Source organism: Grammomys surdaster, unplaced genomic scaffold, assembly GCF_004785775.1.
Source record: "Grammomys surdaster isolate TR1022 unplaced genomic scaffold, NIH_TR_1.0 274, whole genome shotgun sequence".
NCBI classification, from domain to species: domain Eukaryota; kingdom Metazoa; phylum Chordata; class Mammalia; order Rodentia; family Muridae; genus Grammomys; species Grammomys surdaster.
In genome coordinates, this window is record NW_021604715.1 from 1,925,446 (window position 1) to 1,931,598 (window position 6,153).

General features: G+C 38.2%; 1 pseudogene; it reads right to left on the reverse strand.

Annotated features, from left to right (window-relative positions):
- Positions 1-2,051: 2,051 nt before the first annotated feature.
- On the reverse strand, positions 2,052-2,553 carry LOC114628929 (annotated as a pseudogene).
- Between the last annotated feature and the right edge of the window lie 3,600 nt (positions 2,554-6,153).

A 6,153-nucleotide genomic window follows, 5' to 3' on the forward strand; every position in this document is an offset into this window, starting at 1 on the left:
TTCTGAAGACTAAACCTGGGGGATAAAAAATGCTAGGCAATCACAATAGAGGTGAGCTTGAACCCTAGGTCTTGTTTTTGTAGATGGTGATGTTTATGTTTGGAGATGAGTCAATATAAATATGGAAGCCAACAATAAAAGTGTTTCCATCAGATCATATGTTCTAGATGCAGAATATGCAGCCTCAAGTTTCAGCTGTTCCTTGGGCTGGTTGATTAACTCGTGTCTCAGTCGTGCACCAGTAAGATGAGAATATAAGAGTACAGGAATTATACCTTTATGATGGGGTACAAATAAAAAAATACACACGGGTGCTTTTTAATAGTACATCTGTGATGGATGCTCAATATGTGTGTGCTAGTGTAGAGACCACAGGAAAAATAAATTTCAGAGGTGCAGAAGAACTAGATTTATGATGCTTTGTTCTGGCAGAGGACAGATGGAAGTGGATAGTATCTAAAAATCAAAGAGGAGGGATGGATAAAAATGAGTCTGGCTTCAGTTCATATACAGAAGATGATCTGCAGTTAGCATCTTAGGTTGGACTAGAGATTTTTTGTTTGGTTGATTTTTTGTGTTTTTGTTTGTTTTGTTTTGGTCAAGACAGGGCTTCAGGGATTCTCTATATAGCCCGGCTGTTGTGGAACAAAAACTCACTCTTCTGTAAGCCAGGCTGGTTTTGAATTCAGAGATCTGCCTGCTTCTGCCTCCCAAGTGCTGGGATTAAAGGTATATGCCAGTGCCCTTGGCTTGAGATTTTGAAAACTATAGACATAATTACAATAAGATAAATGGAGAGGATGGTTGTACACATCCGAGATGGCTAACTGGGAGATTAAGAATTTTTGGCAAAATAATCCTGGGATGATAGTGACTGTCTAGGAAGAATGTCATGTTCTAAAAGAACTGAGTCAGTATATAGACAGCACTGCTAGCCAGACAATTATTAGATCTATGATCTAGCATAGATTCTAACATAGGTTAACTGCATATAAAATGTCTCATGAGTGAGTATATGATATCTATAGTTCACTTAAACATATCATTTAATACATTATGAAAGCAACAGGCTTAGACACTCTAAGTCAAACCCCAGATTCAGTGTCAGTGTCCCATAGGTGTCCACACACCATTCATTTATATAATTTGAAAGATTTTATTTATTTTTGAGTCAATAGAGCAGACTCTGCCTTCTGGTAATGCAAGCCAGAAAGACTACAGTGTTAAAACTCCTGGAAACACTGTTCACAACACAATAAACTGGGACTCAGTGGATATGCACTAGGACTACCTTGTCCTTCAGTTGGGATAATTCTATAGAACATCCTGCCCTGCCTTTCATTGTTTTCCATAAGGATTGAACTCAACTAGGCATGGAGATGGCTGATTTGATAAGGCAAAACTTTATGGACTACCTTTCCTTTGCTATCTCACATGTTTGCTTGTCGTGAGGACTTACTAGGTTTATTTCCCATATTCATCTAGCAATCTTTATATTTTAGTATTCTCTTTCTCTTTCATGATGAACTCATGTCAATATAAAAAAGTAATGCATGCTTGAAAATACTCAGAAGACATTGACTTAATCTATGAAGATAAACTTCTCGCCTCTACTTCTAAACTCCTCTCTCCAAAACTGAGTTGAAAAGATAATGTCATCTCTGCATGTTGTGTTACACTGCTGTTTTTCTCTTTTCCATTCAGTGTCATTCTTCAATAATGGATACAGCAGCAAAACTTCAAAATTCCAGGCAGTTAGGTGGCAGGCTTTTGTTCTGTCCTACATACCACCTTCTTTGTAAAAGCTATATGAAAGTACTATGCCATTTGAGTTCATTATTTCCGTAGATAATCTTTCTTTAAGTGTGTTCAAGGCTCTCTTAGACAAAAACAATGAACTCTAAGGGTATCTCAGGAACAGAGTAGCCTATTGCCAGTATATTTTCCCTAAATAATCACCTGATTTTGGCACAAGAGTGATTTTGGGATTTGACCTAAAATCCATATGACTTGTTTTTTGAAGTTTATGAAGTTACTGATGTTTTAAAAAATTAAGACTTTTTTCCATAGATAAATGTACTATTTATTAACAGTAAAGGCCCAGACACGCATTTCTTCTTGGATACACCCACAGCACAGCCTGGAGGCCAGTGGTCTTAGTGTGCTGACTGTGGACACGAAGGCCCTCACAACTGGCATAGCCTCTGTGGGCTCTAATTTTCTTCAACTACTCCAGGTCCTTATGCCACTTCTTGTCTAGACTGTTGGCCAGAACCTGGTTGTTTTTAATTCCTCTCCTTCACATCCACTGTCTGTTTAAGAGCCAGTTTGAGATCTTGTAGTATCAGGGATCACACATTCCACCTCATCTTCCAAGAATTCTCTGTCTCTCTTGGTGAGGTCAATGTCTGTTTTCCTCAGCACCTCATGAGCATATCTCCACCCCATACCTTTAATGGTAGTGATGGCCAAGGCTATTTTCTACCACTCATTGATGTTGGTGTTGAGTACTTACGAAATGCACTGGGACTTCTCAGGGATCTCTAGCAACATAGAGGCAGCACAAGTGACAGACTGCCTGAAGGCCTCCCACAGAAGCAAAAAAGTCAGGGATTTTTAATGATGTAGACATTAATAAAGAACTATATTGTGGTCAGAGCATACCCATTGAGCTCATCCCAGCACACACAGCAGGAGCAGAGTCCCTCAATCTGGGGCTTCCTTAAGAAGGCACGTTTCTCTGACATAAGATGTAGACATCGAACAACAGCACAACATTCACACTTTCACTTTGTTCCATTTGTTTTCAATGAAGCAATTTTATATCTCCAGCATATGTGGAAATGGAGATTGATGGTCATTGTGGTGCTTCCATTCTCCAGTGAGATTCTCAGCTGGTTGGGAGTCTTAGCAGTCCATTCTGTAATAGTGGAATCAGAGGTTTAGCTATGTGAGTGTCCCATAGAGAACTGTATTTCTCCCAAGGCCATCATAAGGAAGAAAGAAAATATAAATGTATTTTATCATTGAGCATATAGTTTTGAGAGTATACATTGACAAAATTTCTCTTGTGCTTGACTTTTTTGGGCTTCCAATTATCATTTTCATGTAACTCAGTAACTTTTTGGTAGGTCTTACTAATTAAAGTCAGAAGTTTTCAAAGGTGGTAAATCCTGTTAGTGAGCCAATGTCTTATGAACTCCCAGGAAAGGGTTTATGTGGAAAGTCAAAGATATCTGTAGCCATTTATGAGGCCTTTGTGACCTCCTCCCAGAATTCTGCATTTGTAGGTTACCTCCTCCCACTTCAATTTATCCAATCCGGAAGAATTCAATAATGGAAGAGAAAATGCTACTCCTTTTTCTCTGCTTTGCTTCAAAGCTAAAGATAAATGACCATGGTTTTAGTCAGTCAGTAACCTCTGCTCATTTATAATCCTATCTTATGTGAGCTGAAGTATGGGATGTAGAAAAAGTCATTTTTTCCTATAGAAATTGGAAAATCCTTCTAAAAACAAGCAATTGAAAAGCAATTTAAAATGAAAGAAAACACATTACTAGATCATAAAAGAATGCAGGATTGCAGCAACTTAATATTGAAAAGAAACCTGGGAGTCCAGTCATACAGGTCAAATCCTAGCCAGCGCAGGTTCCCCCTGGGTGCTCTGTGTAAATACTTGTAGGGTTGGCATCTTTAGCACCTCTTCTTCGAGTCAACCTGCTCCATCCCTGGAACACTTTGGCAATTAAAAGTCGTATTTCTATACTGAACTATTTGTACTTTAGTGCACATGAAGATCACAGGATTAAAATCAAGAAAATCAGTTGTTCACAAAAGCTTCCAAGGCAATGCCTTTGTGATGAGCAAGTTACATTAAGCCGATGTAATTTCCTTCTGTGAAGACTTTCAACTCTTGAATAAAGAGGGAGCAATCAATGTAGGGCACATCTGGACTTCACTAAAGCTATAAGGATCTGCAAGGAATTTCCATTAAGGAGCTGGGGATACCGAGCCTGGATTGTACTATTATATGAGTCTTACAGCAAGGACATTAACCAGTGCTTTGAGAAGAAGCTGGGGCAACATATCCCAGAGACCACATACATTTATCTTGGAACTTCTAATTTTTTCCCTGCAAGGTCTGGAATGAAAGAATTAAGAAAATTTCTATATGTTTGGAGAAGATGCAATGTTGGAAACGAAGCTAGAATGGGAGGGGATGGAAACAAAAGCTGAAAATTCCTTGTGAAGCAAGACTGAATCCAAGGTGACCTTGACCAATTAGAAAAATGGTCTGTCAAAGAGAAGCTGACATTTGATGTTCAACAGGGATAGTGCTGGGCAATCCATGTGCTCCCAAAATCCAAAACACATGAATACCTGCTGAGGCATGACTGGAGAAGCCATCACTGTGAATCACACATTGAATAAATGGAAACAAGACAGGGCCCTATGGTTTAAAGGACTGCCATGGGTCTGGGTTTTGTGAACAAAACTATATTGTATAAAAACCAGGGTATCATTCTTCTATCTTGTATTCCATGCCAATAGTGACTTTATTAGTTACATTCTTGCATTTTGCATATTGGTCTTTCAAACATGGAGGTGAAAGAACTGGAATAAGTCTCAAGGTAAATGGAATGGAAATCAGTCTTCATAGTGCATCTATGAGGAAAAAGGAAATGACTAAAATGGTTGGGAAACTCGGTGTTGGCTTCTTTCTTGCTTTTCTCTTGGTGGAGATTTTCATATTCACCTTACCAAATAGCCTTTTCATACATTGCTTAGAAATTCCACATAAAGACGTACCTGTCCATACTGGTTTATCACAACATTCTAAAACTGGCTTAAGCTGCTTCTTTTTTTGACCAGGTATGTGCTGTCAACCCAAATTAGGAGAAAACATTTGATTCTGGATGACAAACCTTGTCCATGACACTATCCTAGCCACTGTTGTTCTGTGGACTACCAAAGAGTAGACATCTAATGACAATATGCTATTAGATGGCGTGGTAATTTGAATGGGAATGGCCCTCATAGACTCATACACTTGAATGCTTGGTACACAGTTGGTGGAACTATTTGGAAAGGATTTCATAGTGTGGTCTTGGAGGAGTGTGTCCCTGGAAGTGAAACTTCAAAGCCTAGCCTATTCTGAGATAGCATTCTCTCTGCCTCAAGGCTGTTTCTTAAGATGTGATTACTCATCTTGAGTGCTAGTCAGCTACTGCTCTAGTGCCATGCCTTCCTGTCTACTGCCATGCTCCATGAAAAGATGCTCATGGACTCTAACCCACTGAAATGTAAGCATCAGATAAACACTTTCTTTTATAAATTTCCTTGGTCTTAGTGTCTTATCACAGCAACAGAAAAGTGTCTAAAATAGGATTACTGGTATTCTAAATCTGGGATACTCTCTGTTAAGCTTAAGTTAGTATGGGAGGGAAAATAAGATTAATTATAAGCTGTGATTTGCATTGGAAGCATATTATTGAATAGCACTTGAAATGAAGAACTGGAAGACAAATCCAGGGCAGCATGACTGTCTCTGTAACTGATCAAATGCTAATATGATTTCAAATGATTGTTTGCATAGTTAACAGCTCTCCTTAACTAACCTGTCTGAATGTGTCTGAATCATGTAGTATGGTATTTGATACATAATAGATCCCAAATACATGTTAGTGATTGTTTGGTGAATTTTACAGTGTTTCTCAACTTTGGGCAATTATACTGACACTGATTTCTCTGACTCAGCATCGATACTCCATGCTGTGCTTTTAATTTTCATGAAATACACTTGTAAGACTCTTACTTAAGCACCCTCCAAAGCATAGTTCAATGACTACTTGGTTTTTCCCTTGAGAATTTTTTCTTTTGAAAATCTGATGCTCTATTAGTCAACTTGAGTGTACCACTTCATCAACTCTTCTTAAGCAGTAACAGTCAGTATGCTCTTTATAATTCTAGTATTAGAAGACATTATACTTGGTTTTAGACAAAAGTCCAAGCAACAATAATAAAATTAGAAGACAGTAGAAGTCTGACATATGTTTTTTAAAAAAACAAACTGAATGGTTAAACTTTCTACTTTTCTTAGTGGGAGCTATCTATGGGCCTGTGATTACAATAGTCATTCAAGATAAGGTTTAA